General features: G+C 40.4%; 1 long non-coding RNA gene across 1 annotated transcript; it reads right to left on the reverse strand.

The window, feature by feature from the left end:
* Positions 1 to 2,474: 2,474 nt before the first annotated feature.
* LOC126195349 (uncharacterized) lies at positions 2,475 to 5,097 on the reverse strand. Its single transcript, XR_007538591.1, has 3 exons — positions 4,987 to 5,097; positions 4,812 to 4,899; positions 2,475 to 3,433 (listed from the first exon to the last, which is right to left on the reverse strand). It is a non-coding gene; the product is annotated as an uncharacterized LOC126195349 (long non-coding RNA).
* Between the last annotated feature and the right edge of the window lie 15,478 nt (positions 5,098 to 20,575).

Raw genomic sequence — 20,575 nt, forward strand, 5'->3', positions numbered from 1 at the left:
CACCACCTCTGCCCTCCTGCAATTACTGAAATGCCTTGTACTCAAACAGTTCATGCAGCCATAAACATTTCATCCCAGCAGCAGTCATGGATATCATAAAACCTATTTACAGAGACCTGGCAAATCCTGAATTACTGAGGAACTGTCTGCATGGTCAGACTCATTATCCCAATGAGTTGTACAGTAGCCCTATATGGACTCGCTTACCAAAAAATGTTTTTGTTGGAATGAAGACACTAAAGTGTCCTGTAACCATTTCATGTCAGTGGCTACTGGGGTCCTGAAATACAGGGAAGACAATTCACTAAATTTAACATTATTGGGATAGGGCGTTTCAACTCCCCTTAAGAGCCTGGAAGAGCGTTCATCGAATCACCTTCACAATAATTCTCCATTACTCCAATCTCGGGCAGCGCGCCGAAAAAAGGCGAGCTCTGATCTCATTTATTATGATGATCGTTTCTCCCCATGTAGGTTGGTGTCAACAAAATATTTTAAAACTTTTATACTTAATACTTGAATAATAAAATACAACTTCTGTAAATATGCATATTTTCCTATGCTACCATTTAAATTCGATTATTTGTTACTTGTAATTTGTGGTCATGATTTGTAAACTGAAATTCGTCTTCGTTCTCTCCATCTCAATTTTGAACTGTCCTGTATTCAGTATACTATATAAGTATGTAATGGATCATAATGGACCATTAAACGACAATAATGTGCCATTCTTGTTCTAGCATGTGCTTGAATTTTCTCCACAGATGGACCATGTACAATAAGTGTCTGCTATGATCATTGTGGGGTGTCTGAATTATTTTCCAACTACAAGCCGCCTTTCTTGAAAAATGTGATAACTGTAATAGACTTCACGTTATAGTACATGTTCCATACAGGGTGTTAACTATAAGTCAGCCAATCTAAAGGAGGCTGGAGGAAGCATGCCCGCCTGCCTCCTGCAGTGATGGCAGTTTAACCTGTGCTCCATGCTTTCGCGAAAGTAAATGTCAGGAACGAAGGCAAAGATCGGTTAAATGCTATTTGTAACTGACAATAAAATCGTCTTACGTATTGCCATGTAGATCCTAACTATAATAATTGCATACATTTATCGCTAGGGAAGGAAACAGTAAAGAATATAGCTAAGTACAAAACAGTACACAGCGGGCAGCAATGTCTGCTTCTCACAGAATTATCACAGAGGTGTAGCATTGACTGCAACAAAAAACCATTGACTAACAGCCAAAGCTTCTGGACCTCTACCGATTCAAAACGGTTGAGTCTTAAGGATCGTTTATAATGGGACGACGTCATGGAATATTGTGGCATGCGACGGATATGTGGCGTGCATCGTCTTGTAGCATGCTACAAAAGGCAACATCTTGCGGCGTATGTTGCAAGTGGCAGGTTAATTTAAATCAAACAACAGAATTTGTGCCACACTGGGTCGGTCTTGCAGGAGAATGGGTGATAAAGTTACGGTGGCTGTTGCTTACTTGGTCATCACACATGTAGCTAACAATGGAAATGAAAAGAAATGGGAAAGGATACAATGGCGTAAACGAAGAACGTTTAAACAAGGCCCACGATGAGTATACTAGGAGATCTAGCAGCAGATTGCAATGATACTATATTCTTGAACTTTACTTGAATTAACTTAACTTGGCCAGGACTTTATTTGATGAAAGAATATAACAGTTTCTAACTTAACAAAATTTATTGACAAACTGAACTGCATACTCATCACGTTAACAAAACACATACTTCACGGATCTCTTTGACTGATTGACAAAACAACAACTCAGCAACTAACTTGCAAACACACTGCATCGCTTTATATAGAATTTTAACAATAAATTTCAAAATAACTCATTATTAATTTTGTACAATTCCGATGTTGCAATTAAAATGTACAAAACGTAAAGAAACTAATGTTACAGCCAAAGAAGGTATAAAATGGAATATCATATTACATAAATTTTTATAGTATCAGCAGGAGTTTTAAATATCAAAGTCGATCTGAACTTTAATTACAACAATGTCTCCTGTATTATTTTAGTTATGTAATTAATTACAGTTTGGATTTGGTTACTAACATTCAGTTACATTACAAATCTCATGCATTATCCACTGCATACCAGAAAGTTACAAATAATGCCACAAATTCTGAAAATCGTTAAGTTGTGTTATATAAACAATTGGAGAGTTAATTAGAAATGTAATTACAAAGGATAGTAATTACAGAGGACATAAAAATAGAGAATAAATGAAAATACATCACTTAGCAACAATTTTAAGCCGTTCCTCAAGATAACAAGGTTCTCTGTGTCAACCCACCAATCAACTGCAATTAAGGTAATTAAAGGAGCCAGCCACTCTTAAAATTTGTTACTAAATATCTCTTACTTCAACTTTTCAGCTAGGTTTTTGATTTGGAACCTGTACATAATTTTGTTAATGACAACAATCCATAGACAATTACGATAATACACGTCCTTCCAGAATAAAAAACTGTATTTTGGCAAATTGAACTGAATAATGCATCCAAAACACATACAAAAGTCTCCAGGAAGCACTGAATCGTCGGAAAACCAACCAGATGCATAAAAAAGGTGGTGTCAGATATTTCATGTGAATCTAGGGGGAGGCTGTACCGTTATAAGATGATGGTGCATTAATTAGTAATTTTACGAGAATGTCCAATCCAGAATTCAGTTATTTACTGCAGTTAACTATACCTCTTATTCTAAAGAAAGATACAAATTGCCAAGGCAATATTTCACCAAGAATTCGACTGGAGATCACATTACGATTCGTACAAGTCACTAATCTACTTTTTCATAGTCTCATATTCTGTTATTCCCCTTGTAGTGCCAGAAGTATGTGAAGCTATTCCATCAGTACTGAAGAATTACATAAGATACTGTTTAAATTGCAAAAATTGATGGCGCTCTTCTGATGTACCTGATATTTCAGGAAATTCTTCACCCTCACCAGTACCATTGTCAACTTATATAATTTCGTAGTTAGCTTCTGGACCGCTTATTTCTGAACTGTTTTCCAATACGATAATTGATAGTAATGTGATGTTGGGAGTTAGATTCTCATACGCTCCCAATGCTGCTTTGAATAACACATTTGCAAGGATTTGCTTCACATATGTTTGTATTGTCAGGGGGAATTTTCTCATTTCATTGCCGATGAACTATCCATACATGCTCCATTCATTTCTGTTGTCAACAGTTTTTAAAATCTGGTGAGCTTCGTCAACTCGAGCACCTCTCTCCATTTCCAGAGTTGTTCTTTTTTTGGGTTTAGTAATTCTCATTCTCTGTGTTTGCTCATGAGACGTAGTTGGTGTTTGAGACGCATTTTCTTCAGAAGGCTGATTTGCATCTTCATCGTTTGTTTCTGTGTCCTCTGTGTCGTCATTCTGAAAAAAAAAACAGGGAACGTAATGATTATATTTTACTTTTCAGATTCCAAAGGGTACTGAAGAATGGAAGTATGTTACCTTCCTGTATAAGAGCCATAGATAGCAAGAATGTGCAAATTATGTCCTGCCAATACTGGAAATGAATATATTACCTGTAAAAAACATTTAGCGTTGTCTTTATGGTGACTGAAGACGCAAATTACTGCTTTCAATATGTACCTGTCGGTTGTCAGGACCGCATATCAAATGGAGGGGTTTTTAAGAACTCTTAGCTTCATAAAGCGTTAACAGAAAATAAACATTCCTCCCCCAGCATCCCCTGCACGACGAGAAAACTTGACACAATGTAATTTAGTAGTGGACGAGCATTCACATTGACCATAAATATAATGAAACTGTATACGGGCAGATACCGAGGTTGGAGGAAGGATATTTAATTACAAACTTTCTCAGGTACCATGTACTATCGAAAACCCTTTCGGAATAATGCCCTCAGTTCTTAGAGTGCTTACAAAGTCAGTGTCACTTAAAGTTGAGAATGCTGAAAAGTTACAAAAGCTTGTATGTATCTCCAGAATTTTTTAAGGCAAAGTACAATGTCCAGAACTATTTGATCACCTCCAAGGAGTTCCTACATGTGGTTCCATCACGTCTAGGATGAGTTTTAATGATCGGTGAAATTCAAATACGTTTTGTCTTCAGTCAAATCGACCGAAGCTCTCGCACACGCAATGCGGAGCGTGAGAAACTGATACGCTTAGTCCAAGCAAGAATGATGTTGTGGCATCCTGAGGATGAAAAGATCGTAATTGGGATATAGTTCAGAATCTATGTACTGAAACCAAAGGATTATTCGAAACCTCACATAGGCCAAATCTGTATTGGAAATCTTTGGCATAGATTATAACCTCAAAAAATAATTTGTTCAAATGGAAAGGGTGGCATATCTTATATGTTTATGGTTACTGTTCTGGATCTTTTTTGTGGTAGGTTGTCTTTCGTTGTCTACAATATATTATTACTGCTTCCTGACACTTTGTGCCAGTAGAGTAGTGGTTCTGCTAATATGAAGTGGTTTGCAAATGTGGTATATTGTATGTATTTCCACTTTTAAGTGCTTTACGTTTTCAGAGTATCTTGTGGCTACACTTTATGCTTGTCTTTCACTCGTGTGCTAAATGACATTCACTGAAGGTTAATTGAAGTACATGTGCACAACTTTAAATAAATACAGCGAAACAGAGTGTTTACAATTGCTTTTCAAGGTCACCATGAGTAATGTCGAGTATGAGCACCACGTTCCTTCTGTCATCTGATATATTTTATAACTTGTCTGGTTATTCTGATAGGTGAGGACAGAATGTGTAGTACTCACCGTGTTCTTTATGAGTCAGGAAAGCTCATCCACACGCATTCGGCGTCTCTTTAATTGCAGAAGCCACTAAGCAGCACTCATATCCAAGCTGAAACGCGTTGTGGTATCCATCCCATAATAAGTGGTTACCATCTAACCTACTTCATACATAGAAAAGATTCTAACGTAAACTAACCTTCTTGACTATGCCAAAAACTGACGAAGGAGATATGAAACACTATGACTACCCTGTCGGCCGATGTTCTGGCGACAGTGTCTGACGACCGCTGCCGGTGTCACTGTGAACTCAACCTTATTGAGCACTAGTTAGGTCACACGTGACGTCATTATGAAGTGTACATGCTGTATCGAAGACGACAAAGACCGCGTATCGACTTTTGGGATTGTTCGAGACGCTAAATTGCGGAAGAAATTATAATGAGCTGCTTCTTTAATTCGTCTGGAAAAATGGATATCGCAGTTTAGCGTCTCGAACGATCATAAAATGCGACACGTGGCCTCTGTAGTCATCTATACAGCGTGCACACGTCATAATGACGTCACATGTGACTTTACCAGGGTGCAATAAAAGCCAATTCACACTGTACATCACAACACCATCATATCACGGCATCATCACGTCAGGGTGTGCTCACACGGTCACACTGTCAGTAACGGCACAGCATGTCAAGTCAACTCACATGGCCGTCCTCTGCTACTTTTTTGCGGGAATTGCGATCTTCGCTAGATGCTTTTTAATTGTTTTTATACAGGAAGTGCACACCCAGTAGCTTATATAAGTGGATGCTGTAGTTCACATTTGAACGAAAATGACATTTATTGGTCTCAGATGGTTTGGAGATTAATTGTACATAAGAGAAGGAAGACAGAAGAGCAAAACAACACAAAAAGGAGTGTGAATCCGAAAAATTTCATTACATGGTACAGAAGAGAAATTTCACACACTGCACAATGAGCTCAAGCAAGAGGAATCTGCATTTTATATTCTAGAAAGTCGAAGCACAGGTTTTTTATTTGTTACACCAAACTGCACCCAGAATTACTAAAAGGAACATAAGTATTATGAGGTGCTATCACATCCCATGAAAAATTACTCTGTTTACAGTTAAGTTTTGTTGCCAATCCAGTGTAGAAATTTATGTAATAGTCATATCTCTCTCAATACTTTTACCTTCAAGATGTATAGGTTTCCTTTAAATCATACTTTTAATAGTTCAAATGCCTTATTTGCACTGGGATTAGTTAGTGAAACCACATAAATATTGACCACTGACGCTTGTGAAACTGTTTCACACACAACTAAGCTATCACTAACACACTAACACATATTTAAATGAACAACTCTAATACATCACTTGATGCATACTTTGCAAAAAAAAAAGAGCTTTTTGCCAATTTACAGTGCCTGAAGGTTTCAGTTCATTTCTTAATGAAGCCTTATAAATGCCTAACAACATACACACAGATTCCATTAACTAATTAATCTAATTCTATCCAAAGGACTTCTTTCACCATAAGTTGCTGCCATATTGGTATCCATTAAATTGCAAAATATTAATGTATGTATAACAATTCACTTTATAAATGTAGTAGAGGGCAAGTAATTTAGTATGCTGATGTCATACAATTCAGACTACTGCCTCACTGCATCAATTAATCTTTCATAATTTATCATAAATTTTTATCAAATGAAGTAACAAAACAAAACAGTTTATAACAAATAACGAACAATGTACAACTGATATCAACCACAAAAACCACATTGGAACGAAATACGGACATGTGAGCATGGTTGTGTATTGGGAGAAAATAAGCTTAGGAGTCACATTATCAGCAATGGATGGATGATGTCAGCAGTCAAACCTTTCTTCCCAAGGAACCTTGATGGTGCTTGGGTGTGATGTGATGGGATAGAATGACCAATGTGAATGCCACCATTTGAAATGCATTGCAGAATGTTTCGACATGACATGACAAGATGTGATGTGACAGACAGTATCTATTGGTCTTAAGACTCTCCCATTCAGAAATAGGGAGCAGACTGGTAAACTTAAGCAAAGTTATATTTACATGTGCCATTTGACTTCAGCATGCACCAGCAAACGTTCTCATGGGCGTGAAAATATTCCGTCCAAGCAAATCCAATTTACTTTTCTAATATAGCGCCAATTTAATTAATGTGTGGTCGTTCGAGGCAGGGGTTTAATTGCAATTCAGAAAGTTACAGAACGCTTGAATAGGGAAAAGGGAAGATGCATATGTTTCGTTTGAGAGTGGAATACTGGAAGAAATGAGTCAGGAATGTCTAGAATGATAATTAGGTAGTTTGATAATGAGAACGAAGCTTCCTTCGAATGAACAGCTGCAGTTTTCAACATTTATTAAGACTCATAGGCACCTGATTTTTAAATTTTTTCCACAAATTCCATTTTAGTCTAGTTTAAACAGAAAAACAAAGTGGTAGCACAGTCAAAGGCCTTACTCATACCACAGGGAGGTACCTATGCGTAAAAGTCTCCTTGAAACCGATAAAATATCCCTCACAAAGAGTTCTGTGGCATGCATAACTGTCCTTTCTCTAATGCTGGATGCTTACCAAACTGTTTTTTTTTTTTGTGCTTCTCTTGCTACTACAACATTTTTCAAATCGATCAGTAATGGAAAACCATGGCAATATTATCTCTTAAACTGTGCTTGCTCAAGAACCACTCCTCCTGAACTATTCACCTTGTCGTTCTCTATCATGTAAGCACTGCATAAACTTCGGATTTTGACTTTTAATCTGTTTTGGTCAATATATGCTGCATTTTCCCTCATTCTATTTACAGTGTGAATTACTACTTCTTCCTTCATGTTTCTGTCTTTATAAGTATCAGGATTAATGTTCCACAAACTCGGATGGAAGTTCCAGAAATTGCACAGTATACTATAATGCCCATGTTTTTGTCACTGCCATTGTATTTCAGACCTCGGGAACAGAATATAATTTGCACAATGTGAACTCTCAAATGGAATTAATAGACTGTGTGCCAATTGGTAAAAAGAGACATCTCAAAAAGACAATGAAAAAGTAGTGGAGGGAAGAGAATATGCAGAAGTAGAACTGGCTGCGACTTCAATTTCTGCATGCAGCAGTTGCGAGAAAGTGCGATTTTGGGTGTTTACACACACATTTTTACTTGTATAAGTTGATGTGTGCGAATGGTATGTGCCCATGTAAACACTACTTTATACTTTGAACATTGGCATAACATTGCTTATCAGTTGTACGCAGCACATATATTCGAATTTTTTTCTGTAACAGAAAAGAAAGAAGAGTATGGAGTATAAGTCATTACTGTAGGCTAATTCCACTAAACCTAGTCCTAACCACAGTCTTTAAAAGCATCAGGTATTAGCAAGTGTACGAGTACCTAGAACTGAATAAGATATTAAGTATCTTTCAGTCTCATTAAAGGAGTGGAAGATCAGTTAAGCATGCCACAGAACTCTTACTGAGAGATATTTTATCAGTTTTCAAGGACCATTCTCATGCAATGGTACCCTTCTGCAATCTCATTAAGGCCTGTGTTGACGACTTTGTTTTTCTCTCTAAACTTGAGTACTATGGAATTTGTGGAAAAGGAAACAGAATAATGACAACTGCAGATAGTAGAAAACATTCTAAACCTTAACAGTAATTAATTTAATTAGTCTTGACAGCATTAAACGCACTTGTTGAATGCCTAATTTAACTGCCACAGATCAAAGACATGATTATAATATCAGATCATTCCACAAAGTTATTAGCAAAAACTAATAACAGCCATATGTACACGGCAGTCAAAATGTATAACAAATTGTCCAGACACATCTCATGCATGCCAATCAAATTAATAAAAAGCTACTCACCTCATATTTACCTAACCCGTTTTATTCATTGGAACAATTTTTAGAAATGCTCAGTATGAAAATAACAGTTAAAAATGTATTTTTGTTAAAGTAATAAGGTAATAGTACTGCTGGAGTCTATTGCACATGCTAATGCTGAATGATTTACAAAGAATTTGAATCTAAATCCATTAATTTGTCAGTAATTTGCATCAACTTCGTATCAATGAAAATAAATTCGGATATTTAGCATGAGATGTGAAAGAGAGTTTGGCAGAAGACATTATAATCCATGCAGAGAGACAGAGATCATTCGGTATTTTTGGTCATTCTGATCGATTGAAGAAAAAAAATATACAAAAAATATATATATAATGAATATCGCATTGCTAGACAGAACTGTTTAGATCATAGTCGTAGGAGGTGTCTCATTGGATGACAACCTCAGACTGTGTAAATTAAAGGTTGATTCACACTTGACCGAATGGAACGATATTTCAAAAGATTCCACAATACATTTCAAATGGCAGCATTCATATATGCCATCACCAGAGCAGGACTGTACGTTAAGATCAAGATTTCTTGGGAAGAAAAGTTTGACACTGACCTCATCGCAGCAAAAGTTGTCATCATTCTGTAACATCAAAAGTTTTTCATCTGTTTCTGCCATGATTATTCATATTGTAATATAATAGAGAATTCGTTTGTTTGTGCCTTATTAGTCTTTATTTTATTATTATGTTCTGTTTTCATGTCAAAATGCAAATTTTCTATCATGACTTTTTCTTTTATTTTCCCATTGGGTATTCTTCCACAAGAGAAGACAGATACTTGAAAGGGAAAAATGATTTAGGTTTTCCAATACCTGGACAAGGAAAAGATCTAAATTATGTGTAAATAAGAAAATAAATTCATGAAAATTTTCACTAATTAATCTTACAGTGAAAACCACTTTTACAGGAGGTGAGAAATATAGTTGTTTGGCATTATTTGTTACTCTGAATGGAAAACACAACTAACAATTAAATACTCTATCTTTCATCCTATAAACATTTTTGATGCAGTTTTATGGATAGGATCATGCTAACCCATAACACGCCCCAACATGAGATTGCACTGTCTTTATTACATGAATGATTGCTATGCAAGACCACATCCACACCAGAGACAACCATTGAACAAGCTAAAACACTTTCACAATTCCAGAGAATGCAAGCACAAAACTACAATCGATAGTGTCGTAAACATGACATGGAGTCCCCATGTAAGCATATATTTTTCCTAGTAAACAAAAGTCGATGGTTTGAATTTATTGGAAGATATTTTTCCCATAATTCTGCACTTCTCACCAATTCATTCTAGTGTGAGCAACTAGTGTTCTTGACATTTTCTTAATAAAATCACTGAAAAAGTTTCTGGTCAAAACAAGTTACTGAAGTTAGCAAAACACGTAGCAGAGCAGGAATAATATGTTCATAAGTAACCTCTGCTTTCGAGTAAGCCACACAATGGCTAACAACAAGGCAGATGTCACCCAAACTTTTGAGATGTCTTACAAACAGTCACTCCAGTAACTAGGCTCCATCTCTCTAAAACATAAATACCAACAGATCATGTATAGAACATTTACAACTGCGGACCTGTCCTGAGGTTCAGTCAGCTTTTAGTTACAACAAGCAATGAAATCACACAGGTTGGCAAGATTTCTTAAGCTCCAGACTGGAACAAAACAATTATATCCCACCTACTTACATGTAATGAAGATTCCAGAATGAGATTTTCACTCTGTAGCGGAGTGTGTGCTGATTTGAAATTTCCTGGCAGATGAAAACTGTGTGCCAGACAGAGACTCGAACTCGGGACCTTTGCCTGTGGTGGGCTAGTGCTCTACCCTCTTAGCTACCCAAGCATGACTCATACCCCGTCCTATCAACTTTACTTCTGCCAGTACCTGGTCTCCTACTTTCCAAACTTCACAGAAGCTCTTCTGCGAGTTCGAGTCTCGGTCCAGCACACAGTTTTAATCTGTCATGAAGTTTCATATCAGGGCACACTCTGCTGCAGAGTGAAAATCTCTTTCTGGAAACATACCCCAGACTACAGCTAAGCCATGTCTCTGCAATATACTTTCCTTCCAGGAGTGCTATTTCTGCAGGTTCGAAAGAGAGCTTTTGTGAAGTTTGGAAGGTAGGAGACAAGGTACTGGCAGAAGTAAAGCTGTGAGGACGGGGTGTGAGTCATGCTTGGGTAGTTCAGACGGTAGAGCTTTTGCCCATGAAAGACAAAGGTCCTGATTTCGAGTCTCGGTCTGGCAAACAGTTTCAATCTGCAGGGAAGTTTGTAACGAAGATATTTACAGAACAAGCCTCCAACACTTAACATTGCAGAACCCTGCAGTGACAAAATTAACGTAATGCCAGCCGCAGTTGTACCTCATCACTTCCTTTTTATGCACCAATTTCTATATTGGTTGTAGCCCCATGCCAGTTATCCTTCACAGACTGAGGAGTGATTTTCTCAGGCAATAGATTTTGGATAGATCAGATATTAGATAATGGGAATGAGGGAAGCCAGGGTCACTTTATGTGTCTAATGCTTAGCAGTGTTAAATTTGAAATTTAACCAGGGTAAGGAACTATTCAACTTCGTTTAGGGCTTAAGGGATTTTAGTTGCATGTTTGACTCCATTCTGAAAGCGAAAATTTCGACATTCCCTCTACACGAAGGTAGGCGCATTATCAGTAATCATCACCCTAGGAGGACCAAATAAGGGAAATATCTTTATGAGATGTTGGATGCTTTATCCTGCCATTACTCCTCCACTTGGCACTAACCAAGCGAACCGCAAGAACGCACCCTCAGCGACAAAAATATGATGATACCCACACTGGGTGTAAGGGAGACGTCCCACATAATCAACAAACAAACGTTCCATTAGTTTCTCAGTCTGGGTGGACTGCAGCTGCCCCTTGTGCCCTTCAGGGTTGGGTTTCACTACCTTAAAAGGCTGACACTGGCTAACCATCTTCCTCACATACAGTAATGGCCGTGTCAGACAATGCCTAATTTTTTTTATCATCTTATAAATCCAGAGGTGACCACCTGTCACTGACTCACGGTAGTACCTAACGGCAGCTGGTACCAAAACTACAGGGAAGCAGATTTTCACTCCTCCATCGTGGTGTACCTGGGGAGTTCATGCTGTGGTGCTTACCAAATCTCAATCTGCACATGACGAGATCTCACCCTGATCACGCTCCTGCTGTTCCTTCAGATCCGCCAACACAGCTTGCACCTCTGTGAGAATAGCCCTTATGACCTCAGCCACTTTTGAATTCTCAGGAGGACCATGTTCCTCCTCTTCCTCCTCAAACATTCGGCCGAGGGTATCAGCTTCCACATCACCTTGGCCTCTGATATGGCGCACCAAAAAACGAAACGCCAAGATTTGGACAGCCCAGTATGCGATATGTCTGGTCTTACGAGATCGCGCTAGAACCCAACTAACAGGCTGGTTATCCATCTAAAAGGTAAATTCCTGATGTTCCAAATAATACTTAAATTCAATTTTTCAATGGCAGACAATACCTCTAACACTTCCATATGTTAGGGTTCAGTATTCCATGTACTGTTCTTGGAGCAAGACTGCAATAACACCTGAGTTGTAGACGTCTGTCTGGACAATAAGGGCCTGTTCGAAATCGGATGTAGCCAAAACAGGAGCGTTGCTCAGAGCTTTTTTAAGAGCATCAAATCCTGTTGGTTTCCCACCCAGTTAAAGGTTTACCCTTCCTTGCGCAGACCATTCAAAGGTGCTGCTAGCTTGGTAAAATCTGGCACATATTTATGAAAGAACCATGCTGATAAAATTGGCTACCCTGTTTGGTCTTGGGCAGACGGAATTTGCATCTGATTCAGGTCCTAGATTGGTTTACCTGGGCTCCTCTGCAGAGACAAGATGGCCCAAAAAACAGATTCCCCCTCATGCTAAATCAATCTTTGACAGCTTGACAGCCAGCCTGATCTCTCTGAGTCACACAAACACCTCCTGAAAGTGTCTGGTATGTTTGGAAAACGACTTGCTATATATTACAAAGTTATCAAGATAGTTGTAGAAATGTTTGAAACTAATATCCCCTAGAACAGAATCAAGCAATCTGGTTAGTACTGCCACTCCTGTGGATAAGACGAACGGAACCCGATGGAATTCATATAAATTCCAGTATGTCGCGAAGGCTGCAATCTCACAGGGCTCTTTAGCTAATGGGATTTGGTAGTACACTTGATTGATACTGAGTCCCTGCAAACCGGGAGAAACAATTTTGTAAATTTGAGAGAGAGACAGACTCCAAAACCACCACGTGATTTAGCGCTCGGTAATCTAAAACTGGTCCTGACCACCCCCATTAGCTATAGCAACCAAAAAAGTTTATGATAACGGCCAGATAATCCCATTCATTAACATCTGCTCTAACAGCTTCCGAAAGACCTTCATTTTATATGGGTAGAATCGATAGGGTGATTGTCTAACAGGCACCTGATCTGAGAGTTGGATATGATACTGTATCCTATTGACGACTGCTAGCTTCTTAGTTAATACCTTGGGAAACTCCAGTAAGACTTTAAGTAAATCCTTTATTTCATGTGGAGACAAATGCCCTATTTAAAATTCACCAGACTCATCATCTGCTCTACACATCCCTGACCATCTGGCATGGTTGCGTAATATGAACTTGAGTGATGGCTGCAACCCAAAATAAAATTTCCCTCCAAAATAATCTAAAATTAATGCTGTCATCTTAATGAAATCACACCCAAACAGAAGTTCGGTACTCAAATCCTTCATTATAAACACACCAACAGGCCATGAAAAATCTTTAATTCTACAAAAAACTCTCAAGAATCCCACCAAGCGGAGCACTTGACCAGTCACAGTTCTACAATTCTTAAATACAGGTTTAATGTCAGAATATTTATGTATTATGTCGACGCCGGGAATACCACTCATGACTTAACAAGGATGCGCTGCTACCCGAGTCCAAGAGGGTGCACAGAGGTTCGTGATTAATGTTTACAGAAACCCACGGGAGTGAATCACCTGTTGCCATCCTTACCCCATTACAAGCATGCTGCAAGGTAGATGGCTAATGTCCAGGCCGCATCCCCTGGCGTCAGCTGTCTGAATGCTTGGTGTGTAGAGACTGGCATCGTCAGGCGAAATGATCCAACAGTCCACAGTGATAACAACTTCTATTAACGGCACAAACGTTTCTAAACCAAAGCTTCACGCTCGTCGGACCAAAACGAGGGTTGCATCTTGCTCTCTCGCCTTCGGTCAGCCTTTTTAGCCCCTCCCACACTGAATTAAGTAGCTATAATTACAGGGCTTATTTGCAAACAAAATATAGTAATGGTCCCCCAGTTTTATCTCTTGTAAGATGGTGAAAACTACCTCTGGTTACGGCAAGTTCGTTTGAAATTCACGTGCTGCCTAGCGTACATCGCTGACAATCGATCAATGATTCATGTGGGTGTTGCATGTGAAAGAAATACTGATTCGTTAAATCATCTTTGACTCCAGCTGACACTGTCTCTCTCAGAATTATGATGCACGACTCCCACAAACATGCTCACTCCCTCAGACTGATGATCACTATCTCAGCCCAGGACCTGTGACATCAAGGTTATAAAAGTCGCAAAATGACCTCCTGAAGTACTTTAAACACTCTAACCTGCCTTTCCACATCCACGGTAAAACACAAAACTCTTACTATCTGTTGGAAGGTGTCAATAGCGAGAGAATCTACTGCCTTAAAAAGGTCATGAGAGTGTTAGGTAGCTTAACAAACTGGGACAATGTATTATCTGAACTACTACCCCTTCTACTCAGAGAACTTCTAACGTTTTCTAATAAAAGAGTACTTTCCTCTCCACTCCCTCCTGGCTTCTCACCCCACTCTAAGGCACTTAACCTAAACTGAAACCTGGTACTGTAAGTCACATACACTCGACTTCTCTTTTGAATCATGGGCTATCAAATAAAATCCTCCATATGAATAAACCAATGACAAACCTGAGCCTGAACACGATACACCTGCGCATGAGATGGACTGCTATCTTTCATAAACCCAGTATCTTATTCAAAGTCCGAGAGGAAAGAGACACAGTATTCAACAACAGCACTCACCTGGCCAATATGAGCCACTGTTCTGATGCTCTATGGAACAGTGCTGACGACTCCATGACGTCCCCTTCCTCAGATTGCGCATGAATATGAAATTTGTAATGAAGTTTGTAGCATAGCTGCTCTTTCTCCAGGCAGCTCACTCCCAATACCACTCAAGCGCCCATAGTATTGCCAATTAGACTGAAAATCTATAGCAAAGACAGCTGTCACAAAACAAAAATCCTATTGTAACTTTATTAAAAGGATTTCGCTATCAAGACACGAATGGCGCTCGGTTCAAGATTAATAGCCCCCAACTCCAAACGCAGCCACCTTCTGGTATCATTTTCATACATGACTTGCTGTCCCTGGTTGCCTTGGGATCAGAAGGACTGGACCAAAGGGGCATTGAAAATTATTCATGGCACTGACAAGTTTTAAAATACATTTATTGAACATACATCAATCAGATGTGTTTCACATCAAATCATAAGACCAATGCTTCGATTATAAACAAGTATTAAAAGAAAATTATTCAAAAGATTAACACTTGTATGAGCAACTAGTGTTCTTGACATCTGCTTAAGAAGAATCACTGACAATGTTACTAGTCATAACAAGTTACCACAGTTAGGAAAAATGCGTACATAAGTAGACTCTGCTTTCAAGTACGACACTCATTGGTTAATAACATAGCCCAAACTTTCGGTATGTCTTACAAACAGTTATGACAGTACCCAGGCTCCGCCATTCTGCAACATAAATACGAACAGATCACATTAATGAACATTTATAGCCATTGTGGGACTGGTCCCACGGTCAAATTAGCTTTAAGTGACACAAGCAATGACAGTGCAAAGGTCAGCAAGTTTTCTTAAACTCCAGAGCCGAACCAGACAATTATTTCCGAAATAATTAAATGTGTCGAAGATATTTTCAACGACAAGGCTCTGATTCTATACACTGTGGAACCCCACAATGACAGAATTAACATAACACTCGCATATGATGAAGGCAAAGCAGAATAATAAACATTTAAAAATATAATAACCCATTAAATAAAGGCCAGCTTAAAGATCCATGCCACATGCACCCAAAAGGTGAGATCGCAGCATTAATAAATAACTTAAGCCTGGGGCTGGAGCAGTCCATTTCAAAATTTTAACAGCTGAGAATTGCAAGATCAGACCAGAGATCCTTATTAATTCTTGTGAAAGTTTACAATCTTAAATGGCGACATAAGCGCTGGCCAGCCAAAAGACAACACAAGAAGATAGTTCACTTAAAGGCTTAAAGCATCTAAGAAAACTTGGACTCTGGCATGAGTGAACGAAACTCGAGCAGCCACATGCAACTTGCAGTTACGACAAACCATGTTTACGAAACCGCTAACAAAATATAATTGCCAGCAAGAGCTCACATAACTCAAGGTACACGGGAAACACCTCCTGAGATCAAACAAAAAGTCAAAATACACAATCTATGTATCAATGATTTCCCTTTCAAAAAACGAATTTCTAAATCTAACACACTGCAAATATATACATCAATACCATTTCAAGTTACGAAGGCTGAGCAGTGATTGCAATTTGACCATTAATTATAGGTAACACAGAGTCAACAGCTTCAAAATTGAATGGAAAGAGAGTCCGTGGTTGTGGTACTGCAAACGACCGCTTGCGAAGCAATACACACATGCATACAATAATACCATGTCAGACGGCTTAACGCTGAACATGAACATTTACAAGAAATAATGTTATAGAAGTTGCTCATTCAGATTAATGCAGAAAGATGACGGCAGAGATGAAGAAGCTTGGAGAGGCCAAATGTGATTCCATTTGCTCGGGATTTCCAAAATAATGTCCCACAGAAAAATTCTGCAGATTAATGGTGGATGTCTTCCTGCTGACCGGAAGGCTCCAACTCAATCCGTTTATGTTGCCTTCCTGAACCGCCATCAAAGTACATATTCGGGCCAGCACCAGGCAACAAACCTACGGATCTATGGAAGTGGCCCACACAGCCACAACACTGACTGACTCCACCGTTAATATCTCCATTTCAACTATCTCCACTCGCTCCCGTCACACCTTGCGCCCTCTTCTCTGGCAAAACATAACGAATGCGAGAGCGTGACGCGAGATATCGAACACAGCATGGCTCACTTTATCAAGAACCTAGTTTATGAAGTTGCTTTGTCGATTAATAAATTTTCTCGTTACCAGTTCTTTAATCCTGATACTACACTCTAAGATGAAAGAAACCTTGCACCATGAACGACTTAACCAAATGCGTTGGAAATCGGTAGATGTGATGTACATTTACAGACAGACAAATGTTTACAGATTCAGAAAAACTGGATGATTTATTCAAGAGCATGAGCTTCACAAATTGAGCAAGTCAATAGTCCATTGATCCATCTCTGGCCATTCTGCAAGCATATATTCGGCTTGCCATTGACTGATAGAGTTGTTGGATGTCCTCCTGAGGCACGTTGTGCCAAATTCTGTTCATCTGGCGCATTCAGTCGTGCAAATTCCGAACTTGTTCGAGGGCCCTGTTCATAATACGCCGAAGTTTCTCAATTTGGGAGAGAGCTGGCGAGCTCGGTGGCGAAGTTAGGTTTTGGTAAGCACAAATACAAGTAGTAGAAATTCTTGCCTAGTGTGAACGCAAATTATCTTGCTGAAATGTAAGCCCAGGATGGCTTGCCATGAAGGGCAACAAAACGAGGTGCACAATATCATCGACGTAACACTGTGCTGCAACAGTGCTGTAGTGACAACCAAATGGGTCCTGCTCTGAAAATAAATGGCATGCAAGACCATCACTCCTGGTTGTTGAGCTGTATGGCGGGAGACAATTGGATTGGTACCTCACTGCTGTCCATGGTGTCTTCAGACACATCTTCACTGGTCATTTGGGCTCAGTTGGAACTGGGACTCGTTGCTGAAGGTAATTCTAATGCTTGTCTTCATGCTTGCTGAACACTACCTTGACCAGCAAGTTCTTCGGATCTCTCCCCAGTTGAGAATGTTTTGAGCATTACAAGCAGGGACCTCCAATCAGCTCAGAATTTCGACCATCTAACGTTCCAATTGATAGAATTTGGCACTATATCCCGCAGGAGGACATCTAGCAACACTATCAAACAATGTCAATCCGAATAATTGTTTGCATAAGGGCCAATGAGGAGCCAACACAAGATCGGCATCCTCAATTTGTGTAGCTCTTTCTCTCGAATAAATCATTCAATTTTTCTGAAACTGTAATCATTTGACTGTCTGTACATGTACATCATATCAACCAATATCAATCTCATTTGGATAATTACTTCATGGTGCACTTCTTTTTTTTTTTGTCTTAGAGTGTACATTCCGACTTTTTCTTCGACTGATAGCATCTCATAATCTACATTTCATCGTTTAGTATCAGGCTAAGCGAAGTGACACTGAGTTGATGTTTCACATAGTGTCACCACACCACCATTTGACAATGATTTCGTTGGCCATTACATTCCTTTCCGTTTATGTCTAATGTAAATCAGTCCTTCCCATAAGAAAAACCCAGATCAAGTATTAAACTATACATCAAAGTCAATCATTCCAATCGTAGCTAAAGTGATGGAGTCTATTATGAACTATCAGTTTTTGGATTTCTTTCAGGAAGAAAGTCTTTTCCATGATGCATAAAACTGTTTTCAAAAGGGAAAGTCCATAACTAATACTGCTTTGCACATATTTAAAAATAAAAAATAAAGCTGGGTTTCGGAGAGACAGAGTCTGTGGGATTTGAGCAAAGCATTTGATAGCAGTTCCCATAAAACGTTACTTAAAAAATTAAAATGCCATGGTGCCTGATGTGTCGGCAGCTGGGCCAACACCTTGTATATAGAGGTGGCTTAAGGCACGCTAGACTAACGCAGACGGGCGTGAAGTACTGGAACGGGATACGTAATTAATGCTATGAAGAAAAGTACGTAGCTGGTATAATACTTATCTTTAATAACTCATTGTGGTACATCGCACAAAGGAGACTTTAATTACAATCACTGTAAGGCTAATGGCGCCTTGCTAGTTCGTAGCCATTAACTTAGCTGAAGGCTATTCTGTCTCTCGGCTAATGAGAGAGAAAGGCTTCATACGTCTAGTCGCTAGCTCTGTCGTCCGTACAACTGGGATGAGTTCGAGTCAGTCTCTCGAGACCTGCCCTGTGGTGGCGCTAGGTTTGCGATCACACAGTGGCGACACGCGGGTCCGACATGTACTACAGGACCACGGCCGATTTAAGCTACCACCTAGCACGTGTGGTGTCTGGCTGTGACACCACATTCCTCCCCCGCAAATCGGCGAACGGTTGTGAGATAAGGCTTCCGCCCGCCGTGGGGAGGACCCCATGTTGACGTATGCGATGAGGTGGGGAGCCTAACAACAGGCGAGGCTGTGCCACCCGCACCCGGCCATTCGGTCCGAGGGGAGCTAGGAAACGCCTGAAAACCTAGGCCAGGGTGCACGTCAACATGCGGTGTATGCGCCCGTAAAGAGACAGGAGGGGCCGAAGGGTCGACCTCCATGTGGTTGGAGAATCCGACGTGCGATGACGACATCTGGTCCGGAGCGGGCAAGAGTTCTATGGCGGAGGACAGCTGGTCACGGGAAGCGATCGGCGGCGCGTGACCCAGGGAGGCGCGTGGCGGCTGCAGCGAAGCGTCCACTGCGGACGGTGCCGGAGGCGGCTGTGGCGGCTGCGGCGGCTGCGGCGGCGGCGCGACGCCATGAGGCAAAATGGAAGGCAGCGTCGGTAACACCTGGGGATGAGGCGAGCCAGTAGATGGGTCCCCAGGGTGCTGACCGGACGGCTCCGTCGCTGAAAGCAGACGGGGAGCGGCAGAACCCAGGCGACGACAGAGGCGCAGCTGAGTGAGATGCCGACGCACCTCACCAGAGGCCCCCAAAACCAAATACATCGCGCGGCCGAGGCAGCGAAGAATGCGCCCTGCGAGCCAACGCCGTGAACCGCGATAGTTGCGATAATAGACAACGTCGCCAGGAGCAAAAGCAGGAGTCTGCCGCTGCACAGGAACCTGATGCGGCGGATGCAGCAAAGACATCAAGGTTCGATGAGAACGACCATGGAGCAACTCAGCCGGCGAGCGACCATCGCGGGGCTGAGAGCGATACGAGGACAAAAAGAGCAATAATGCGTCCTCCCGAGAATGCGACTCTTTCAATTTCAACATCTGTGACTTGAAAGTCCGGACCAATCGTTCCGCGGCACCGTTTGACTGATGCGAAAACGGCGCGGACGTCAGATGTTGAATACCATTGGCCTTGCAGAAGGACTGAAATTCTGCGGACATGAATTGTGGGCCATTGTCGGAAACAATAGTCTGCGGAAGACCTTCAATGCAAAAGATAGCAGACAAGGCTTGGATTGTGGCAGAAGACGTCGTGGAAGACATCCGGACAACAAAAGGAAAATTACTGAAAGCATCGACCACAACCAACCAACGAGCATTCCAGAATGGACCAGCAAAATCGATGTGCAAGCGTTGCCAAGGGGAAGTGGCTTTCGGCCATGCAAAGAATTTCCGCGGCGGTGCGGATTGTTGTTCGGCACATGCCACGCAAGAGGAGCACATATTCGAAATCGCAGCATCGAGTCCGAACCAAGTACAGTGCTGACGAGCAAGTTGTTTCGTACGCACTATACCCCAATGTCCGTG

The sequence above is a fragment of the Schistocerca nitens genome, chromosome 7, assembly GCF_023898315.1.
Source record: "Schistocerca nitens isolate TAMUIC-IGC-003100 chromosome 7, iqSchNite1.1, whole genome shotgun sequence".
Classification (NCBI taxonomy): Eukaryota; Metazoa; Arthropoda; class Insecta; order Orthoptera; family Acrididae; genus Schistocerca; species Schistocerca nitens.